At 35.5% G+C, this 25,513-nt stretch overlaps 1 protein-coding gene across 2 annotated transcripts in view; it reads left to right on the top strand.

The window, feature by feature from the left end:
* The window catches only part of CDH12 (cadherin 12), a 278,088-nt gene that overhangs the window by 104,181 nt on the left and 148,394 nt on the right, over positions 1–25,513 (top strand). The gene's annotated exons all lie outside the window — the stretch shown is intronic.

The raw sequence follows: 25,513 nt of genomic DNA, 5'->3' as shown, positions 1-25,513 counted from the left end.
TGTTAATTCTAGTTAATTTTTCCTTTTGTTTTATTGTGTTCCCTGAAAATATTGTAAGGTTTAGGTTGAAGATATCGTTATAAAGTATTTGAATTTGCTTCTACCTGGTCACTACATAAGTGAGGCTACCTTACACAGTGTTCGTCTTGAGATTAGCTGGGTCACATAGGCACCAAAGCCCAGGTCATAGATCCAAGATAGGGCAGGTTTACATCTGATTCATCTTACTCTGAGAGTGTAGGCTTTGGTGATATTAACTTTTTGGAGGAGAACTCTTGTTATAGTTCTTAACATCTGTTAGACTGAGACTTTTGTTTCTTTCTCCTTTACCCTGAGACTGTCAAATAAACCTGTATATTTGTAAGGATCAGAAATGTGCTGCTGGAAAGGTAATATCCTCACCTCTCTGGATTCCTCTTTTGTCTTTAAGTTTGAGCTGATAACTCATTAAAATCTTGTAAACTCTCAATGCTTTTTTAAAAGTGTTTAAAAATGTACCATAAGTGGTATTTTGGACTGTTTTCAGCAGGAGGTATAGTTCAAATAACTTATCCATGCATTACTGAAATCTTTGCCTATTCATATATGCAGTATATTTTGTATGTTGGGTCATTTGTCTTTTTCTAATTAATTTTATTTTAGAAATCATTTGTGGAACCTATATTTTATGTGAAAAGAGATTCGCATTAGTTTAAGACAATACTAGTTTCACTAATTTCCACCTGGATGACGATAGGCAAGTGATTTGACACTAGAAAGCATGTATTTCCCCCATTTTCTCATTGTAAAATGGGAATACATAACTGGGCTGTGTATGGTTTAAAGAAATAAATATATAAAAATCTAACATGATACCTGAAAATAATAGGAACTGAATAATAGCTGTCTCTGCCACTAAAATTCTTGGATGGGACTGTTACGAAGGAACACACTGTAGAACTGCTCTACTCAATAATGTGAACTGCATTGTTGTCTTCTGGGGCAAGTACTTCCTCCAAACAAATCAAACCATTTCACTCACACAACTTTTCTCTGTCTCATAACTTCCTGCTATTCTTCTGTTTGCATTTAATAGAGATTAAGCTCTTTGCTCACAATCATAACCAAATGGTTCCTAGAATAAAGCTACTGAGAGAAGCCAAACATTGATTGAATTAATCACCAATCTCTCTTTTTTTCAGAGATATATCAGTTTTTCCTCCAGTAATAAAATCTCTCTTACCTCACAGTAATAAAACAGGCAGATGCTCTGATAGTTATAAGCAACCCACAGAGCTTCAGAATGCAGTCTTACTTCTGAATTTTAGCTTGTGGGCATTTTTTAAAAAAGATCATTTAATTTACTAATAAAGTTACACTAACTTGGTAACTGGGAAGCAGTCACATTTCTCCCCAATGTGGTAAGGCAGGAGCTATCAAGTTGTTGTCCTCTTTTTTGAAATGATTAAGCATTAATTTAGATATAAGGAACACACACACAGAGTACTCTGAAGGGATGAAAATGGGGAAATAAAGCACACATGCTCAGCCATACACAGAAGACATGTAACATCTCAATTTAACTTCAAGGACAGGATGAGGAGTGCCAATATTCTAAAAAATATATCCTAAGTTTTTTTGATTAACTAATCTGTGTAGTTAAGTAGATATTTTATTGCCAATCAATATGCCTGAACCAAACTTACAGCAATGAAAATAAATATCGTTATCATTAATTTATAAAAAATCATATTTGTGTATGCATCAATATTATCTATATATTCTGATTAAATGATACACTGCTGAAAGGAGGACAGAGGTAAAGCTTATTTTATATCTTGGAATTTTTTTCCATCCATGTCAACCTAGGGGATGGGACTTATACCATTCCAATGTTATTAATTCATGTGTAATTGGTGTCTATTTGCTTAGAGGGTTTTTTTTGTTTGTTTGTTTCCCATAACTCTGGTCCGAGAGATATCATACGGTGACTTGTATCAGTTCAGGTTAAAGGGAAATAAACCAGTCCACTCCCAAATGTTTTCATACTTTAATTGAGGTGGAGTAGGGTTGGTGTTGAGCAGCTTTCCCTACTAAGGTCACAAGTCTCTGGCTTAAGTCTACTTCCTTTATAGGAAATGTTCTTCCTCCTCTCCTTAAGAAAAAGGGAGGTTCAGAACTTTCGTTTGCATAATTAAGATAGTGCAAGGAAGTACTTTTATTATCAAGGATATCTGTTTCAAAGGGACTTTCTTTTAGCACAGAAGAATAAGTGGAATATTTTTGTCTGTTTTTATTTTGCATGTGAATATATTTTAATTCAGTTTCATCAAGTAAAGGAGAATTAGGGAAATTATGAAGTCATTTCAGAAAGAAAGAAGGTAGACAAAGTTTATAAATATTAATACTCTTAAAAAATAATTGTATGTCTAAGTCTAATCATGTTTAAAACAATGTTATTTTTGTAAATGAAAATGCATTGTAAAATATTTAGAAACAATTTTACCTTTTTATTATTATTATTATTTTTTTTTTTTGCGGTACGCTGGCCTCTCACTGTTGTGGTCTCTCCCTGTTGTGGCCTCTCCCGTTGTGGAGCACAGGATCCAGACGCACAGGCTCAGAGGCCATGGCTCACGGGCCCAGCCACGGGGGCAGGAACCCATGTCCCCTGCATCGGCAGGCGGACTCTCAACCACTGCACCACCAGGGAAGCCCCTTTTCTAACTTTTTAAAATTTTATGTTGCTGATTTGGTATCAATATAGTCTTGCCTACATGTTTTAAATTAATATTTACCTGATATACCTTTACCTATATTTTTACTTTCAACTTACCTATGTTGTATTTGAAGTTAGTTTCATGTAGTGAGCATGTCGTTGGACTTGGTTTATTTAGAACATTTATATTTAAGATAATGATTGGTATGTTATGGATTGTCTGCCATTTTTTATTTGTTTTCTGTTTGTTTACTAAGTTACCCATTCCTCTGTTTCTCTTTTTTTGCCTTCATGTGGGTTATATGAACACCTTAGGATTCCATCTTTATTTTAGTGCTTTGGGGTATATGATTTTTTTTTGTTTTCTTAGTTGCTCTAGTTAAAATAATGTAAATATATACAATAACTTATAGTCTAGTGTTATTGAAGTTTTACCACTTTGAGTGAAGTATAGAAACCTTATTTCTATGCAGGTCCAATTTTAATCTTCCTACTTTTTAAGCATAATTATCAAATATTCTTTTAGTTTTCCTTCATTTCACAGTGTCTATTTTCCTCCCATTGCTGAAGGATATCGTTGCTGAATATAGACTTCACAGTTTTTTCTTTCAGTACTTAAAAAAATTATTTTCCACTTTCTTCTGGTTTTTGTGGTTTCGGATGAGAAATCTACTATCATTTAATTATTATCCTATAAAATGTATGATTTTTCTCTGTTTTCAAGATTTTTATTTGTCATTCACCTTCAGAAATTTAAGTATGATGGGTCTTGACATGGATTTCTTTGGATTTATTCTACTCAGGATTTGCTCTGCTTCTTGAATATTTAGTTTTATGCCTTCCACCAAATTTGGGATGTTTTCAGTCATTATTTTTTGAATACTTTTTAGTCCCATGCTATCTTTCTTATCTCTTTTATTATCATCTTATAGGTCTCTGAGATTTTGTTTGTTTTTTCCCCCAGTCAGTTTTATTGATGTCCAGACCAAATAAATTATATTTCTATGTCAAATTCATTGATTTTATCCTCTGTCTCCACTTTACTATTTTGCCCATCTACTGAGTGTATCATTTCCATTATTGTATTTTTCAGTTCTATGATTTCCATTTTGTTACTTTTTTTTTTTTTTTTTTTCGGTACGGGGGCCTCTCACTGTTGTGGCCTCTCCCGTTGCAGAGCACAGGCTCCGGATGCTCAGGCTCAGTGGCCATGCTCACGGGCCCAGCCGCTCCACGGCATGTGGGGTCTTCCCGGACCAGGGCACGAACCCGTGTCCCCTGCATCGGCAGGCAGACTCTCAACCACTGAGCCACCAGGGAAGCCCTGGTTACTTTTTATAACATCTAAATCATCGTTAGACTTTTTTATTTTCATTTGTTTCAAGAAAATGCAAAATTGCTTATTTAAATACTTGGACAATGGCTGCTTTAAAATTCTTATCAAATGATTCCAATCTCTTGGATGAATTGGTTGATTCCAGTTCATCTTACAGTTGTTGGTATCTGTTGATTCTCTTTCATTCAGGTTGTGATTTTCCTAGTTGTTTGTATGACAAATGATTTTTTATTGTATCCTGGATATTGTTGATCTTAGGAGACTCTGGACTTTTTTTTATCCAATAGAACTCTATTGATTTTTTTAACATGAGGGGTGGGTGGGTGTTCATGTTCAGCTTCCTGTTGGGCCCTACTAACATCACCCTACCAAAAGTGGGGTGACTGTCCTCTTGAGGACTGCTGAGGTAGAAGTTCAGTTATTCCCTCCACCCACTGGCAACTTCCTGGTGAAAGTGGAGCACTGACTCACACATCTCTGTTGCCTCCAGATGGGGATATAAGCTCGGTTCCCTGATTCACCTCACTGACATCGGGGAGGGGGAGGTGGGTTCTGATTCATATCAGGTTGTTGCTGTCAAGGAGTGAGGCTAGCGATAGGCTATGAAAGTACCTGGTCTGATCATTGGAGATCCTATCACAAGTTCTTACTTTTATAGTACTTATCCTTATGGCTTAAATAATCCATGCCAGCCTATCACCATGGAATATATAAGAGATAACATTGCATATTTGTTCATGATGTGGACTCTGGGGCAGGGTCTGAATCCCATATGCAGAATCTTCAGATGCAAAACTAGCTTTGTCACTCATCACATCTTAATTTTCTTATCTGTAAAATGGGAATGCTTAGAGCTCATAAGGCAGTTCTGAGAAAACAAGAATTGAATGCAAGCAAAGCCCTTAGGACAATACCTGGCAAGGTGTTAAAATTTCTTTAGATGCTAGCTTTTGTAGCTTTTGTTGTAAATCCAGTTCTGCTCAAGACAGTACTATTTTCATTGTTATCTCAACATAGTTATTAATAGTGCCCTTATTAACTCACAAAGGTATCCCAGGTTAGACAGTAAATTATATCATTATTTTATTTATATTGTTTATTATATAACTGTCACCATTTACTCAGTCCTTGAGAATTCTTGAACTCTGTGTCATCAGCATTCTTTACTCTGCTGAACACAGTATGAAACATTCTATACAAAGGCTATTTTGAATGGTGAATTAGAACAGAAATATGCAGTTCAATTTCTTAGTGATATCGAGCAAGGAGGTCTTTTGACATGGTAGAAGGAGCACTAAACTGGCAGTTAAGAGAAATGCCTAAATATGTTTAGAAGGATGCTAGTTTTATTTCTAATCTCAACTACTGATAGAATTAAAATGCTCTGTGGCTCAGCTTTCTCCTTTGTAAAAACACAAGATTGGACAAGATCATCAATAAAGATACCCTTTAAATTTTACTCTGAAATTGTATATAGACATAGCCATTAATACAGATATATAGATACAGATATGGATATGATTATGAATTTAAAAAATGGATATGGACCATTGCCTTAAAATTTTTATGTTTTATAACTAAATTATTTTCAGGGCTGGGTTTATAAGTATGCGACCTATGCATTTGCACAGAGCCCCGTGCTAGAATGAAGTTTTTAATAATTTTGAACAAGGTGTCCCATATTTTAATTTTGCACTGGACCTTCAACTTCTGTAGCTGGTCCTGTTAATTTGTTGATGAAACTCCTGTCTAGAAAACTATCAGATTAATCAGGCAATAGTTAAGAAAACAATTTCTGCAGTTAAATATTAAATTCTAAATCAGTTTACACAACAACACTAGCAATATTGGCTCCCATTTTCTATTTCTTTGTGTCTGTTCTTTAAAAGTTAAAGTACAGTTCATTCTTGAGTTGCCACACTAGTGAATGAAATGGCAAAGAGAGTAACAGCAATGTAGAATGCTGCTCTGTAATTATAAAGCAGTGACACAGCTCCAGATAATCCTTTTGTGTGCTGGCATTGATTAGGGTGTTTTGGTTAAGTCAAAACTTTACCTGATTAAAACCTAGGTTCATATTTTATTTTCTACACACCAATATTAGGGAGAAGTACCACATACACAAAATTATTATCTGGAAAAAAGTAGTCAACCTTGGAATCAAAATATATGTCAGCAATTGGTTACATGCAAGAATAAATTAAATATTATGTAAATATACCTACTTAAATTTTTACTGTAAGCTTTTTTTAAAAGTAACTCTAAATGAAAAAAAAATATGTTTCATATATATATATAAATGTATGGATTCTCTGTGCCCTGCTTATATATTTCTCACAGTAGTCAATACCAACTCACTACAGGGTCATCTGGGGATTTCACATTGTTTTGTGATTAAATATTGGGATTTGACATTGACACTACCCTTGCGTTTTATTTCAGCCTAGTGAAGCAACTCACAAATAGACTGTAGGCAATATTCCAAAGAAAATACACCATTAAACAAATAGAAATGAGAGTTATATTTCTAGTGTTAGGATGTAAAATGTTTTAAAGTTTTGAATATATACATTTGTGTATGTATATATATAGATATATACATTATACATGATTATATATTTTATGGATAAATATACTCAAAATTTCTCTCACTATAAAAATTAAAATATAAGAAAAAATTAATAGAACACTAGTAATGTGTAATTAAAAATATAAAATCTTAGGCAGAGAGTCAGGAAATCTAGATCTATATCTACTATTTTTATAACTATATGTACAACTGTATTAGTCTCTTATAGTGCCTGTAACACACTGCCACAAACTTAGTGGACTAAAACAACACAAATTTACTATCTTACAGTACTCGAGGTAAAAAGTCCAAAATGGACTTATGGGTTAAAAACAAGAGCTGCATTGTTTCTGGAAGTTCTAGAGGAGAATCCATTTCTTTGCCTTTTCTACCTTCTAGAGACCACCTGCATTCCTTGTTTATGGCCCTTTTCTTCAATTTGGAATCACATCACTTCAACCTCTGCTCCAAAGTTACTCATCTCCTCTGTCACTCTAACTCTCCTTCTTACTTATATAAGGACCCCTGTGATTGCATTGGGCCCACTCAGATAACCTAGGATCATCTTCCGATCTCAAGATCCTTGGATACTTATATCTTCAATGTCCTTTTTGCCATGATAGGTGACACAGTAACAGGTTCCAGGGATAAGGATGTGGACATTTCGGGGAGCCACTATTCTGTCTACCACAGGAGACAATCTTCACTTTCCAGATTTGAAAATAAAATACTCTTCCAAACAACAAGGAAGCTAGATTAAGAAATAAAACCAGCCATGTCAGTCTCCACATTGAAACTTGAGAATGATTACTACATCCTTCATTCTCATTCCATGTGGAGAGACATTCCATTGTGTGCCTTGTCATTTAATGTCTTTCAAGTCAAAGACATCAGCCAGTTTGCCAAATATATAGTCTAAGAGTTTTTGATACAAAGGATGCTTAGATTTCAACTACATCTAAATACACAATCACTAATTTAAGCTTGATTTAGTGGAACAGACTTTGAGTCCCATTTTTTAATGGGAATGACCAGTCACATTTTTCAAGTTTAGTTTTAAGCATAAATTGACAAATTATTCATAATTTGAAACATCTGGACTCAAAAATTTTAAAAAAGAAATTTCCATATAATGAAAAATGAATGTATTAAGTATGTATACAATTTAAATGACTGTTATCTTAATTTCTATATTTTCATAAATGTTGAACAACTTCCGAAACCATTATCTTGTTCCAAATATTGTCAAGCAAGGTGCATTTCCTTTTGATGTTTAGATGGTTAGATTATTTCACATTTTTCTCTTAGGGATTATGTTGCTATCACAAAGCTTGCCTTTGGCTAGAGTCAGCTGCCTGCAAATTTTTACCTACCAATAGTCAAAATTATATTGCAAACTAGTGTGGTTTCTGGTAACTAAAATAACCTGCAGCTAGCTTGTAGGCAGCAGTGAATATTAAAATGGATGTACTAAAGTTCATTTCAGAACTTCAGTCCCCTTGGAAGTGAAGGAAAATCTGTAACTGTGAAGTCTGTGACTCTCTCATGAACATAATAGATTCCAAGTACAAACACAGGCTTAGGGAGAGTTTACAGACAATTCTGGGCTTTATGTTATAAACTCAGATAGACAATTTCTTTTTTCAAAATAAGTATAAAAGATAGAGGGAGAGACAGTGAGGGAGAAAGTCAGAGATACAGAGAGAGACAGAGAAATAGAGAGGGAGAGACACTGCCCAAAATGCATATATAGCATTTTTTGTGATCACTATATTAGGATTATCTTGTAATATGGTTAACTTTATACTATGTGGCATAACTGTGTATAGTCAGATTCATATAAATCACTTTCTGAAGAAAAATAGATGTAGTTGGATACTAAACTAGTTTCCCACAGCTTATTTATTCTCAAGGGTATATGTGGTGGGGGGATGATGGTGGGTCTTTATAACTCAACTGTTTTTTGAAATAGTTATGAACTTCATAAGTTAAGTGAAATAAACTTGATGAGAGTGTTTTGCATGTGGAAAAATGTAATAATGTTCTCACATTTATGTCAAGTAGACAAAAATTGGAAAGGTTTTATTTTTACCCCCAAATAAATGAAAGTAAATTAATACATTTTGAACAAGAACAGACTCATACTCTCTCCAGGATGATATCCAAAGCCTTAAGGAAGTTTGGCCTGTGTTTGGAATTTGAGACTCATTTTTAATAAATAATAGCTATTTATAAAGCTTTCTATTTTTTTATTTAGCATCAGTACACAATGAAATGATTTTTCAGTAGTTTCTCTGATTTTTTTTAATTTAAAAAAAATTTCTCAGATATTTTTAATCATTAGGCAAATGGGAAAATGCAAGCTCATTAGGTAAAAACTGGTTAAGCATACCCAAAGCAGAAATAAAGTTTCATAAGTTCTTTTTTTTAATTTAAATTTTTTTTATTGAAGCATAGTTGATTATAAGGCTGTGGCAATCTCTGCTGTATAGCAAAATGACTCAGTAATCCATGTATACACATTCATTTTTTAATATTCTTTTCCAGTATGGTTTATCACAGGATATTGAATACAGTTCCCTGTGCTAAGTTCTTGTAATTAATAGTTGAATAGATATTCAGGTTTTCAGAGTTAAAAGCACCAAAGCATATTTTAGGCTTTTTTTCCATTTTTGTCTTAAATATGGCTATCCATGCAGTGAGTAGTGCATATTTTTATACAACTTCCTTCTTTGAGCATTGTAGTAATTGAGGTTAATTATTCACAATTATTCTGAAATAACTCCTAGTAATCTAAAACTAATTTTCTTTCATGATGAATGCAAAATGCTTTACTTTTATTAAGCAAAAATGAGAAGAAAATAAAATTATTTAATTGAATAAAAGAGATGAGAAAAACTCATTTTAAATTTTATTGTGACTGCTGTATATGGAAGCTTTATTAAAATATATATTTTGTGAAAGTGTCTATTAAACCCTAATCAAATATTTGTATATATAAGCTTATTGCATTTTAAAAATATGATTATCATATACGTTTGAGGAGATTCATTTATAATATATAGAACCCAAAGTGTAGCTAATTTTTCCTACTCTTCCTGTACTAATATTCAAAGTTCTTTTTTTCTGTAATTTTATATTTGTACAAAATATACGGTGACTATATATGATTTTTCATTTTAGTACAGTTTTTATAAAGGTTACCTATTATTTACACAATTTTTTTTTTCTTTGTCAGTACATATGCAGCGAACTCATGTTTTAGAGGGCTAAATATTTTTCTATAACACAGACATACTGAAATTTATTTATCTATGTTCTTATTAAGGGATAAATAATTTGCTTCCAGGTTTCATGATTATAAATAGCGTTTCAGTGAACAGCTTTCAATATATATCTTTGGGCCCATGTAAGAACAAAAGTATTTCTGAATTCACCCGGAAGTGTAGTAGTTAGATAAGAATGTGTGTTTCTAAGAATTTTTTCTCAATCTCTCCCTATTCAAACCCAGTGGAAGAAGACAAGGAAATATAGAAAAGATAGAAATGAAGAATTCTACTTTCTCGGATCTTGAAAACGAACTTGTGAGAAGAAATAGAGAGTCAAAGGGAAAAAGTAAGAATAGAGGAAGAGTGAGGTTAGACCAAACAAAAGTTACTGACTTGTCAAATTTTGAACCGATATTTTCCTGTTTAAAACACTTCCCATTTTCAGAGTAAAATTCCCTTTCACGTTATACAAGGCCTTCATGACCTGACTTACAGGACTAATACTGTTCTGTTATACGGCCCTGTTGTGCATCTATATCATTATACAACCTAGACCTCCCATGAGCCCTGGAAACTCCTATGCTGCCATCTTGCTGACCTCACTCTCCCAGGCTGTTTTAATCCTACATGGCTATGCTTTGAATTTTCTTTGCTTAAGTGATTTGTTCCATCCCTACACGAGTTGATTACCATAATTTCTTAAGTACTCTGTAGAAACTATCCTCTTTGCTAAGATTTTCCTGACATCAACTTAAAGCATATTTTACATATCTTTCTCCTCTCTCATCCCTCTGCAACTAGCACACCTCTACTACAGAGCTTATTAGACTTTGTAGATATTTTAGTTTAAATGGCTGTATTCTTTAAGCTTCTTAAGAGCCATAAACTTTATACTGTAATTTATTTATTTTTGTATGTTTATCACATAGCACACTGGCTGAGGCAAGATGTATGTTTAATACATATCTATTCAACAAATAAGTAAATATATGAAAAAAATAGATGAATGAATGAATGAAAGGACCTAGGAAGTGGAAAACAGACTTATGACTGTTTAAACGTTTCTTCTCAATTAATTTAGAAATATGAGAAAAAAGTCAAGGGTGAAATGCTACCCATTCATTTAACGAAACACATTAGTTTCATCAAGAATCATTTCCCCTGCTCTACTGTTTCAGATTTGTAAAGCTTAAAAGTTTGCCAATATCTGTGTAAGCATGACTGAACTGAATAAGAATTTTTAATAACATACCATAATTTAAAGATGGAGCATTTTGGGCTTCCCTAGTGGCGCAGTGGTTGGGAGTCCGCCTGCCGATGCAGGGGACACGGGTTCGTGCCACGGTCTGGGAAGATCCCACATGCCGCCGAGCGGCTGCACCTGTGAGCAATGGCCGCTGAGCCTGCGCGTCCGGAGCCTGTGCTCCGCAACGGGAGAGGCCACAACAGTGAGAGGCCCACGTACCGCAAAAAAAAAAAAAAAAGATGGAGTATTATAGAAAGTGAAAACAAATATATAACATTATCCTGTGATCCCATCACTAAGAAACACTGTAACCTGTTTTAACTTAACACAATATATGGTAAACCATCCAAACATGATTGGAAGAGGTAGAAGTGGAGGAAGGAAAAAAATGAGAAAAATCAGGGAAAGGAGAGAAATGAATGGAGAAGCTGGAGAATGGGATGGGAAAAGAGGAAGAGAATTTTTTTTCCTCCCCCACCAACATCTCTTCCAGAAACCATGCACATGTGCATCCATATAGAGACACACACACACACGTATTTTGTCCTTCTGTGTATATATATGTGTATGTGTATGTGTGTGTTTCTCCTTTTCTTATTTTTTTTAATTTATTTTATTCATTTATTATTTTTTTGGCTGCATTGGGTCTCTGCCGCTGCACTCAGACTTTCTCTAGTTGCATCGAGAGGGTTAACTCTTCATTGCGATGCACGGGTTTCTCATTGCGGTGGCTTCTCTTGTTGCAGAGCACAGGCTCCAGGCACACGAGTTTCAGTAGTTGTGGCACGTGAGCTCAGTAGTTGTGGCGCACAAGCTCAGTAGCTGTGGCTCGCGGGCTCTAGAGCACAGGGTCAGTAGTTGCGGCACACAGGCCCAGCTGCTCCACAGCATGTGGGATCTTCCTGGACCAGGGCTCAAACCCATGTCTCCCACAGCGGCTGGTGGACTCAACCACTGTGCCACCACGGAAGCCCTCCTTTTCTTATTTTTAACAGAAGTTTATTTTATATCTTCGTTTATGCATCAAAGCCTGTCTCCAAGGGATTTCCTTATGAGCGTATACTTCTTTTTTCAGAAATTTGAGTGGTCTGCTGTGTGGCCATATCTGGAGTTAGTTGAAGAGTCCTCTGTGGATGGACACTTTGTTCTCATTTTTCTTTTATGTTCTTAAAAATACATTCACATTTTAAATTAGTTTTAATTCATAATAAAAGAATTTTACACTTACCTGGAACTTTATGGTTTAAAAATAACTATCTTATATATTATCCTATTTAATCTTCATGTTTGTCCATTGTTACAAATAGAATGTATAACCATGGCACAGAAAAGAGGCCTGATGAAGATTTCTGAAAAGAAGGATGAATAATTGAATGGTTTCAGACTTTCCATGGGAGGTAATTGAGACTCAGCAAATTTTAGCTATTGTCATGTTCAAAGAAGGTATTGAGTAGTAAAAACAGGAGTAGAATTTGTCTTTGGACTCTATTTATTGGACATTCTTGCTATCCCAACTGAGAATTTGTGAATTTAATCATGTAGGTTGGATGCATCTCAATTACCTTGTCAAAGGAAATGATATTGTGTTATATTTGACAAAAACATTTTCATATCGATCATCCTAATACATCAACTCTGTCTAAATATAGAGCACACTCTGAATAGCACTGTGCTTAAATATGAAGCAACTTTTTGGGAAGCAATCTATACTCAGGCAAACCCTCTTTCTATTACAGTAGTGACCTGTATTAAGGTGATACTGTGTATTATTATTTGTAATAATTTAACAAATAATTACTAAAATATTCTCCTGATAGAAATTATTTATTTTGCCCCAGCATGAACTGTGAAATATAGAGATCATTTTTACCCTTTGTTCCTCCTCCAAATGGCTGAATAATCTTTACAAGATAGGAGTATGTTTTTATAATTATTAAAATGTTTCTGACAAACGTAATCTTCTGTGACTAATATGACCAACTGACACAGGAAATGTACCAATTAAAATGCATATCATTTCTGGTGAATTGTATGTGTGTGTGTGTGTGTGTGTGTGTGTTACTCCAATATGGAATTGTAAGTTTGTAAGAATTGAAGTTGAAAAAGTTGAAGTGATATAATGTTTTCCAAAGAAAAACACCCTGTGACACAATTTGCTGTTTTCAAGCAATCCTTTTGTCAAATAAATCTCACAGCTGTGCCTAGAATCCATAGATAGTAAAAAGATTTAGTGACTGCTTTGTGCTTTCTGTTAGTTTTATCTTCTATCTGATTACAAAAGTTCCACATGGCAGTACACTGCCATGTTTGAGTTCAGTGAATAAAGGTGTAACGAATTCTTCCTGCATTACTGTTCCTTTCCCACCTCCTTTATCCAACAGTTGCCATGAACTTCTCTCCTACACGCCTGTACTTGGGTTCATTATAATCTCCTATTCTTGTGTTGGTGTTTTCTACCATTTAATTTATATATCTAGAGCAACCTCCTGTTTCACAGTTGAAAATTTCTTCCTCTACCAGTGCTAGTCTGTTTACATGTTTTGTTAATACAATCTCCAGTCCAAAGGGGATTCCCCAGGAGCATTATATGCTGTAGAATATGTAGGGCATTTTCCAGCTGTTTTTAAACCCCTCCTTCCACTTTGTAATGATTCTTGATATGCCCCCAATTAATCATACCTTAATTATTTAAAAGTGCTGTTTGTTATCAGCTTGATTTAATTGATGTGCATTTTGGAATGCTAAAAAATGTCACCTGTGCTCTGCTCTGTTCTCTGTTAGAACGCTATCTTTGAAGCCCAATGCAGTTTTCATTTTAGTAATACATAAAGCTCATTAGATTATACAGGTTATTTTCCTCATAGTTAATTGTGATGTATAAAAAATAGAAATAATTGATGTTCAAAGTAATAAAATTAATAGTAGCACAAGTAAGATGACCTACAAATAATAGTTATAAACTGGGGATACACACCATGATGTTTAATCTATTTCAGTTTTAAATTGTCTTGGTGACTGTGATCTACATATTAAACTTGTGTATGTCCAGAGAATATCTTCCATTTGTTTACAAATACTCTACCTAATGAATATTGATGATGGTCTGCTAATGTTGAATACGCATTTTTCTTTTTTTTCCCTAAAGTCAAAAATAGCTCTGGCAATATATTACATATAATGAATGATGAAGAAATTACGAGTTTTGTTGTATGGGTGTTTTTAACCCACTTTACTACTCTGAGGTTCTAAAAGAAATAGCAAAAATAATAAAATGCTAGGGGAGAATGCTCATGTTTGATAAGAACTTGTGTGTGGGGCTTCCCTGGTGGCGCAGTGGTTGAGAGTCCGCCTGCCGATGCAGGGCACATGGGTTCATGCCCTGGTCTGGGAGGATCCCACATGCCGCAGAGCGGCTGGGCCTGTGAGCCATGGCCGCTGAGCCTGTGCGTCCGGAGCCTGTGCTCTGCAATGGGAGAGACCACAACAGTGGGAGGCCCGCATACTGCAAAAAAAAAAAAAGAAAAGAACTTGTGTGTGACTTTGTCCAGTATTGCAACATTTAATACTTTCTCTTTTATTATTTCTTTGAAACAATATACAATTATATTTTGATAACAGATGGGGTAGTGAAAACATACAACTAGAAACCACAATTCCTAGATGTTTCAAGCTTTATTATGTCACAGTTCCTTTCACAGAGAGAGCTGGATATTTTTTATTCATAAAGTTAGTGATTATAATGTCAGTGTTAATAGCGATAATATACTTTAGGTAAACCCAAACACACAAAAGTATTTCTTTATCCAGTGATGGAACTGTTATTTCTTTCTTAGGAAAGAAAATGGAGACAGCGAAACATTAAAGTTATTTACTAATTTGGCTAATTAATAGAAAAATATTAAGATTAAAATTTTCTAGAGTTTGGAAGTCTCTAGACCATTTTTATTATGTATCAATATGAGTTTCTATGTGCTAGGTAGTTTTGCTGATGCAAATGTATTTGACAAGAATATAAGATATTCTTAATTCTCAATACTTCAAATAAAAGTGACTATTTTATTATGATAAAAGCAAAATGATTTTTGTGTTCCCATATTGTGTCATTTGTATACAATATACTAGTGTTGTTTTGTGAGACTCAATCTGGTGATAGGGAATTGACATCAATACAACAAGTAAAAATACACTGATTACAAAATTGAAGAGTTAAACATTTTGTTTTTTCAATCTCAGAGTGTGCATTTCAAGTGTTGATCATTTGTGCCCTCATAGCATTATCTTGATTTGAAAAATCTCTATGACACCTTGACATCTAAGTCATTGAGACTGATAAACGAAATTTTTTTTTTTTTTTTGCGGTACGCGGGCCTCTCACTGTTGTGGCCTCTCCCGTTGCGGAGCACAGGCTCCGAACGCAGGTTCAGCGGCCATGGCTCACGGACCCAGCCGCTACATGGCATGTGGGATCTTCCTGGACCCGGGCATGAACCCGTGTCCCCTGCATCGGCAGGCGGACTCTCAACCACTGCGCCACCAGGGAAGCCCTAAACGAAATTGTTTTTAAAATTTGGTAAAACAGAAAAAAAAAATACCATTTTATTTCTCCAAAGAATATTTTTGAGGGTAGAAATCTGACCGTCATTGGCCAAATTATTTGGTAGCCTAAACAGAAACTTGTTTTGAAATGACACATTATTGTATTTTTAAAAATGGATTTAAAAGTGGAAAATGATTTAAACCACAATGTAGCAGGGAGCTCGTGCAAGAGTCTCATATGAGTAGCTTTTTAAAATGTCATTTACTAGCCTAAATGTCAGTCAGTATTTGGCATATTTATTACGCATTGAAGAAACAAATGGCATTTTGCTTTATTCAGGAATAATATTGGTCAAGTGCAGGGATTAGTGAATATTTCTTTTGTTCATTGATCCATTAGTTCATGCAACCTTAACTCCTAGCACTCTGGGATCTGAACTGCTGCTGATCTTGTTAAGTTTATTTTCAAATTACTTCTTTATTAGCCTATTCTAGGTAGTTTCTAATTAGACATCCCCAGATGGTATGAATCAAGCAGCTGGAGTCCCAGCTGGGAACAAGTGTGAAGGGAATGCTCATCGTTTTATTCTTTTCTTAGCTCTTTTTTTTCTCTCACAACTTTCAATATTCTCACAGTCTTCACAGGCTTTTGAATACTGTAAATCGTTGGATCATATGCTCTGGAATACTAATAATGTATCCTGTTCTAGCACGAAATACACGGGGTCTATGGATATAGTGAGCCACTTGGATTTCTGAATGATCCAGATCTTTCATAGAAAATATGTCCATGAATTAAAATTAATACCAAGAACACTTTACACACTTAGAGCTCAAGATCTTTTGGAGCAAATTCACTGTCCTTAGCTGTTCATGAACTTCCCAAATCCTTTAAAAATCTATTTTGGGCCATTGGTTATAGAATGTGTTTCAATAATCCACCAGTTTGAGTCTATCTTAATTAAGATACAGTTCATCTGAGTCATTTTCTCATAATAAAAATAAAGTTATTAACTATTAAAACCACAATTATCAATAATTTTATGTGTTCTTCTTACTGTTAATCCACACATTATTTCATTAATCCTAAGAACTGTATGTGCTATTTTCACTATATGGTATTTTTAGTCTAAAAAGAAACTGAGGCTGGAAGAATTTCCAGCAGCAGACAACAAGGAATGCGGTAGAACTGGGAGTTATTATTCTAATAATGATGACCACCATTTACTGGGTACAAAGAGTCAACTGTGTGCTAAATTGCTAAATTCTCAGTAAATAGATTATATTCAGGACAGCCTTATAATGGATCTTCCAAACTTGGATATTTTGATATAAGACAAACGTCAGCTAGATGAGATGATGGGAAATGGCTGTAAACCAGGATTTTCCCTGGCAAAACAGGATGTAGGATCACTATATAAAAACTCAAAAAATGTAATCACTCTGTATTTTAAACTTGGGAAAATGAGATTTAAAAACTGTTCCAAAAACCATTCCTCAGCAAACATAACTCACAAGCAGTAGTACAACCAAGTTGGCATCAGAGTCGAACCCTTCAACTTTGAACTATCCTTCCACTCAGAATTATTAATCAATCCCTTTCAAGCACACTTTTCTTGCTCCAAACACAAGCACTCATTACCCTCATAGTTCATGAAAGCCTGTGTTCCTTTCCCACCCTCCACCCATTACATCAGGGATTTGAGACGCTATTTCTAGTAAATCACAAATATTGCCCATACTTCCTATGTCACTAGCCAACTGGTGGGATTTCTGATGACATTACCTAACACCAAAATATCAATGACTTGCATTGCATTCCCTGAGGAAAACTATTTGGTGTTCAAAATGAGTGATTCCAGGTAGAATTTCAGGGCAGCATTTTGGGCTGCGGGATTTTGCAAACATATGAAGGCCATCGGGCATATTAGCTCAAGAGGACATATCCAGATAACAAATCATAATGACTTGAAATTGTTCAGTTTTCCTGTCTTTCAAATATACTTTATTAGCTTGAAAATTAAGTATTTATTAGTTCTGATTGTAAAAGTGACACAGGCTTGGGTTGGAATATTCTCTATCTGCCACCACAAGAAAACTAATTAATCTAAATCCTTGATTGACCCAGATAAGCCCAGGTTGGGGGGTGGGGGAACAGTAGAGAAAAGAGAATGAAAGAAAGTAGGACTCAATGAAGGACATGATGAGAAGGAAAAATTATACAAGAAGAAAGGGCTGTAATGCCTTGGGATCATTAGTGAACTTTAATCAAACTTCCTGTCCCACTCTCTCACCACCCTACCCCTTGGAGTTCTCATTAACAAGCTATTCACTTCCTGGCTAGTTGGAGAATAAGATGTATGTTATGAAATGATATGTATCACTATATATTATTTTTTCGCAGTCACAGATTTTGCACCTAATTACCATGTCACTGCATCCTGAAATGGAAAATGTTTTATCTCCGTGTATCTTAAAAGTCTATTATGACTAGGAGAGAGGAAAAAAGTATATAGAGTCAGTTATCATAAGTTCAAACTACATTTTGTTTTGTTTTCCAAACAGAGAGAACATTTACCTATTTCATAACCACAAAGACAGCCACCTGATTTCATATGTTAGATGTTGACTGGGGAAATGAAGACAGAAAACCCCCCTACAGCCTTATTTTGATACCCCTATGGCTTACCCCTTCTTCTTCATTCTCTAGGAATGCTCTAATTATCATAAATCTCCTTGTTTGTCCCATCCATTCTGAAAACCTGTGCAGTGAGAGCGAATTCTGACTTGTCTTACATGATCCATACTATAATATATGGGAGAGCAAAGAATGAAGGAGGAAAATCAAGAATGATTAAGAACAAAGAAAATGTGTCTGCTTTGAGAGAAGTAACATAAAAATTGAAGGAGTAAATTATACAACAAATGTTACAGATCACCCAAAAATGCAAGATGGAATGTAGATTTTGCCATTTTCTGGATTAGTCAAAAGACTAGTACATTGAAAAGATAAAATATCCAATGGCATTAATCGGTTTATTAGCAATGAATGAAGGATGCCAAAAGTAAATATGCAATTAAGAATTAGTATACATGTTGTTATACAGCAGAAACGAATGCACCATTGTAAAGCTACTGTACTTCAATAAAGATGTTAAAAAAAAGAATTATATCAAAAATGTTCTTGACAAAACTAACAAAAGACATGAACATAACATTTTAAGGATGAAAGACACAAATGGTCAATAGACTCTAATCCCCATATAACACTGTATTGCCCCTCTCCTCTCTCTATCTCCCATCCTTCTCCAACTCATTTTTTTGCTGTACGCGGGCCTCTCACTGCTGTGGCCTCTCCCGTTGCGGAGCACAGGCTCCGGACGCGCAGGCTCAGCGGCCGTGGCTCACGGGCCCAGCCGCTCCGCGGCATGTGGGATCTTCCCGGACTGGGGCACGAACCCGTGTCCCCTGCATCGGCAGGCGGACTCCCAACCACTGCGCCACCAGGGAAGCCCTTCTCCAACTCTTGACGTGAGTCCATAGTGCTCTTTGGAGCATGCAATCCATCATAAGCAAAATTCTATATTTCCTCAATCTCTTCTCTCTTATTCCCTTCACCTTCTTGCTCTGAACAACACTGATGTCTTCCCTGAGAATATTTCTTCTCCAAAAATTTTTGTCAAGTGATGACTGGTTTTTCTCCCCCAGGCTTTGTGCTGGGAACTCTGGAACTGAGAATGAGTTTTTCATTCTCCTTGTTGTCATTTCTGAATCCAACGTGGGTTCTACCTACACTCTATAAAAATACACATCACCCCCTGTTAGTCTCTCTCCAGTACTACCCTCATCATATTTCTTGATGATTTCAATATTCATAAAGCTGACTGATGATCATTCTAAATCTCTAGCTTCGTTTTCCTGTTTCCTTGAACTTTCTCTCTCACTCTCTCTGACACACACCGCACAACTACACACACACACACAAACACACACACATATACCCACAAGGACTTTGTCATTTAACTACTTTAGCCACTCACTCTCATGGTTATAGGCAAGTGTCTTTATCACCATGGTATTTTCAATAAATGTAATCTCCACAACCTCAATTTCAATCATGTCAATTCCTGATCACAGTCGTACCCATTCTTTCCCTCTAACCATGCAATTCTAGAAAATTCCTCCCACTGAGGACTATTATTCATTTATTTTAATGTCTCTTTACATTTAATCTCTCCCATCCATGGCATTACATTCTTTCTTACTTATCTTAAGTGTTATTGTTGATTGTTATTATCACTGCCTTGCTTACAACTTGAAGTTTTTTGCCCTGGCCCTGGTTAAATCTATATGTTTACTCCATCCTTATAATCATGACAATGTGATACATCTGCAGGTTATATAGCACAGACATGCCAGTTTGTCTGCTGTGACTACAAGCTCCAAGTGGTCCCATATGCCGTTTAGCTGTCCCATGAAATTCCCCATGTTCATTCAGTTGACTACTAGCCTAGAGACTCTTTCTTGTATGTTATGCTGTTTCCTCAAACCTCCAATACTTCTCCACACTCTCTCTCAACTGATGTCCTAGCTCAATTTTTATTGAGAAAATACGAACACTCAGAAGAGACTATCTTCTCATCATTTCTACCACTGTCCCCACATCTGTGCACATACACTTGGCCTTCACCCCTGCTACTCTGGGTGAAGACCAACCCCTCCACTCACATATTATTTCTATTCACTTTTGCTTGTTCAAGGACATCTTTCAAGCACAAGCAAGCCCTTTGATCCCTTCCCCTTTCCCATGGTACCAGCGATATCAAATCCTGCCTTAGAGCATCAACTAGTTTATTTAATAGTTGGAATTAATAACATGCTTTTTGTTATTAATCCTGTCTTCAAAAGTTTATTCAACCTACTTCCCAAACCCTAGGGCTAGCACATTCACAGATTCCAGTAAAGTTAGTAGTTAGAATGGCCTTGCCTAAAAGATATTGGTACCTAAGGAAAATCACATAGAGAAAGAGAGAGGGAGACAGAGACAATGACAGAGAAACAGAGAGAGACACAGTAGTTTAGCATTCTTTGGAAATTGGACTAAGATTTTCATTGGTTCTGGTCAAAATCCAAGGTTCCTTCTAAAAGTATCCACCAAAGGCTAGGAGATGAGGAAGTTTATCTTGTCTGTGCAAACCTCAATTGCAGAATTTAAGCCACATCAACAATTATTTCATTGAGTTACCTAGAGCAGCCCAAAGTAGGGCAGTCTGATTCCCAGGGCACTCCAACACCATCCCAAGGTCAGTGGTAGGGTGGAAAATTCAGTTTGCCTTTCTTAGTCATGGTCAGAGTTTCCTGAGATTCCTGAAGCAAAGATATGCACAACACATTCAAAGTGTGTGACATATGATTTTTTTTTTCAAAAAAATGTCACAGATCAATCTGAACTTTCAAGGGAGATGAAAGACTCTAACACCTAAAGAAAGATGACAACATGTGTATTTTCATGACAAAATATAATTTAAAAACTCTTCAGATACTCCCTCACAAGATGCCAGACATCATTTCTTTTTTTCACCAAAAGCATATTATTGGAGTCATAATTCACATCCAAGGAAACAGAATAGAAAGTCAGTAGAGGATATAACAGTCTACTTTCAATTGTTCTGTCTGTGCTTCCTGGCCTGTTTTTGCTATAGCCACAGGGCACACTCTGTGTATACACTTATCTTATTAATTAACATGAAATAGTGAGAAACTATGCCCAGCAATATAAAAAAGTAGACATGATTACATATAGCTGACCAAACTGATGTTTAGGGTTCTTATATCTAAATGCAGCTGAAGGGATGCAAAAATATACCCAAAAAAGGCTAATCAAAGAAGAACCAAATTGGTTCCAATGGGTAAATACATGGAACTATTTCTTATAATTGACAATGTCACTTTACGTGGTGACAGTAGCTTCTAGTAAAATGTAACATATTGCTTTTATTTTTTGATCAAACGTGGCCAATTGGTCAAAAGAAAATTCCATGGGTTTTGATGGGGAAACACTCAAAGATGGAATTCAAAAGTCACACTCAGAGGCATTCATATCAGTACCAGAGGCACAAGTCATATCATACCAGAGTGTTATTGTCAATTACAATTAGAGGTTTATCTCATTTTCTGTTATTCGCTTAAATGATGAAGAATCTATTTAGTCAAATGTTTCAGAAATACAATGTTTTAGACAAGACTTGAGAGGCAGTTTCCTTTAGAGCCACTCTTGCATATATTCATGAATTTTTTTTTCAATTATCTTTTTTCACAAAGAAAAAAACTGTAAAATGCATTGTGATTTTCAGGAAGACGACATGTACCCTAAAGCAATGTGAATGTGTCTTCAGGAACATTCAGGATCTGATCCTCCAAACTTCAGGGCTGTAGTCATACTGTAACCTGGGTTTTTTCCTTTGTTTTTACCTTTTTTTTTTTTCCTCTTGGTTTTGATTGTTGTTTGTGTTTTGTTTTCAGTTTCGTCATACCAAGAAAAGGACAACCAGATTCTTGATTAAATTAAACATGTCGAATTCCTCAGGAAGATCTACATTGGCATGCACTATTGTATATGATAGTTCTAACTGATTATCTCAGCCAGGAAAAAGCATTAGTAAACTGTGGCATAGTGAGTAAGAAGTTCTAAATAATATAGCTATTTGTAGCATCACCTGAAAAACTCAGAATAGACAATCTCGGTAAAATCTATGTAAAAAGTGGCTACATTTGAATAATTGTGGGTAGTTAGTATGCAAAGCAAAATTTTCATATCAGCCTCAAACTTGTCACATAAAAGAAGGCTATGAAATCCTTGCATTGTCCAACACCAATATGACTTAAAAGGAGCTATCTTCCAGCTTTGAGAAATAAGCCATGAGAGATAGAATATAGGCTAAGGACAACAGTGGGACAAATTAAAGAATAAAAGTTATTTCTACCAGTTTAAAGTTTGAGACTTGGTAGAAGTTAGAAAGGGTTGCAGGTAGTAAATGAATAGCTAGCAACTGAACACAGAAATTTCATTCCTTCGTACTGTATTCCTGATTCTCCCCCAGTTCACAGGAGCAAAGCACCTGGTAACTGTGGTTGTAACTTTTAGTTTTCCTATCAGAAAGTTTGGATTAATGATACCATTAATGGAGTTATTACAGTTTGAGCAATTGATTGCTTTAAATGGGAAATGTAAGTTACTACAAAGAGGAAGGAGACGGTAGGCTAATTCTTCTCTGACAATCCAAAACTTTTCACTTTCTCCACCGTGGATACAGTACACAACCAATACATCATAACTGCTAGTAGCGTATCTTCATGTTCCAACAATCAGCCATAAGTCTTGAATTCTGTAGAAGAGAATCTTTGATTACCCATGTCCACGGTGTTAAAAAAAAAAAAATACTGATCTAAAACCCTACCTAAGACTGTGATAAATGGTCTTATAGAAAACAAGAAATGTTGTGATGGCTAAAAATATATCACAATCTACATGGCTTACAAGATCTCACTTTGAAGCAACACCCCAAGCTGATAGAAACAAATTAATAATACAATTGTCAAGGTTAAAAAGCAAAAGATTTGTCGGTATGGGTATCCTAGAAGGATTGCTATATATTCTCTACAGAATCAGCAAAGAAATCAGAAGCAACCTAGCTAATTGAAGACCTGGGGAGCATAAGGAAATATAAAAGCTGTCCTCATGTATCTGAAGAGCTGGAAGGAAGACTAGACGATTTAGTTTTGCTCTGGGAGATAAAACAAGACCTATTAGGAAGATTACTCTTGGGGGTAGAAAGAGCTGAGACGGGGTGAGGGTAGGGTGGTAAGTTGGGACAATGTCTCAGTTCAATGTAATTAATAACTAACTCTGAGAGGGGTTTAATAAAATTGAATTATATACTGGTGGTATGTATGTGATCTATGTATATCTATATCTATACATCTATCTACAGAGAGAGAAAGTGAGAAGCTTGTTATTGTGTTCAAGCACATGCTGAAGACTGTTTCTCAAAAATCGTAAGCAAAATATTCTGGCATTTGGATAGAAGTGTGAGATGCTGTTTGAATTAGGCTGCTTGAAATGTCTCTTCCAATCCCCAAATTCTCTAATCTACCAATCATAACATAACTTAGCTGTACTGTAGGAAAAGGGAGAAATTTGATATAGGAAAGATATTAGAGGGATAATTAATAGACTTGAATTGGTAGAGAAAAATATGCTGTGAAAGGGGTTTGATAGGAGAATCTAAGCAATGTTTTCCATTCCTTTATGCCTTCTGGAAGCATATAAGTGGATTAAATTTAAAAAAGAAAGGAGGATGGAGGCCGAGTGGATTGCAAGTAGTTTTTCACCACCTGAGGAAAGGATACAGAAACAGCATTTATCCTCTTTTTTTGTAACCAGTATCTATATCCACCTATCTAAAGCTGAATGGGTCTTGTAGCTGATAGCATTAAATTTGAAATAGATTGCCTAATAACATCTTATTGTCTACCTTTACATGAAAGGTTTCTGCACAAGAGAATTGAACCTTGGACATTATTAAAAACTCTTTGGCTCTGTTTATAAGAAAGATTAGAGATCAGTACATTCATCTGTATGTTCAATAGTCTTTTTGGTGAGCAGATGTAGATTTGGTGACCCATAATTCAGCGTTTCTGGGAAAAAAATACTTTGAGAGACAAGGTTCACCTGAAAATATTCTACACAAGATTTCTCATTTGTCATGTTGCATTTTTCTCTTCCAGTTTAGAAACAATTTGAGATTTTGCCAACAAGTTAGGTAGTCTGCAGAAATGCAGATAAGTGGGCATTTTAAAATTAGCAAATAGTATAAAAAGGAAAGCCAGCAGTTTTACACAGGGAAAAGCTTTGAGTGGGCTACCTTGTCTCTCCCTGATGGCCCCAAAGTTTCTGAGACGGATTTTGTTCATTTTGAAGCCAGCCAGAACACACAAATAGCAGAACTCCAGTTCACACTACACAGAAGGAAACTTGTCGTGGCAGATTTTCCCCCCCTATCGTATCTATAAGAGAAAAAGGAAGTGGCATCACTGAGGTATGAGCGAACAGAAAGGATTGTATTTCTTTTTCATCTGGTGATTGGAATGACCCCAGCGCACTTTGCTGTGACTCACAGAGGCTGCTTTAACTAATTCAAAAAGGAGCTGCATGATGAGCTGGTCATGGCCTCTAACACTTGCTTCTGGCCTCACACAGTTTGGGTTGGAAAGAGCAGAGTCCCTCAGTAGCAAATAAAGGAAGAGAAGAAAATTGCTTTAAGGGGAACTAAGTTAAATTCAAAAAGAGCACATCCACTTTCCTGTAGGAATAAAGTACACAGGTTAGTTTCAGGACCAGATGGAAGAGATGCAAGATCATCCTTGCTAAACTTATCTTGACATTATGACAGTACAGACGCTTCCAACTTAACGATGGTTCAATGGACATTTTTTTTTTTTTTTTACCTTATGACAGTGCAAAAGTGATATTCAGTAGAAACCATACTTCTAAGTTTGAATTTTGGTCATATGCAGTAAGATGCTCTGTTGTGTTACTGAGCAGAGGCAGCTTCCAGTCAGCTAGGTGATCACGAGGGCAACAACCCATACACTTACAGCCATTCTGCACCCAGACAACCATTCCGCTTTTCAGTATAGTATTTAATCAATTACATGAGGTATTCCACACTTTATTATAAAATAAGCTTTGTGTTAGATGATTTTGCCCAATTGTAGGCTAATGTAAGTGTTCTGAGCACATTTAAGGTAGGCTGGGCTAAGCTACGATGTTAGGTGAATTAAATGCATTTTTGACTAT

The sequence above is a fragment of the Neophocaena asiaeorientalis genome, unplaced genomic scaffold (genome assembly GCF_003031525.2).
Source record: "Neophocaena asiaeorientalis asiaeorientalis breed wild unplaced genomic scaffold, Neophocaena_asiaeorientalis_V1.1 scaffold722, whole genome shotgun sequence".
Lineage (NCBI taxonomy): Eukaryota > Metazoa > Chordata > Mammalia > Artiodactyla > Phocoenidae > Neophocaena > Neophocaena asiaeorientalis.
Note: the sequence above shows the minus strand (reverse complement) of the source record. Positions and strands in the feature narration are given on the sequence as shown.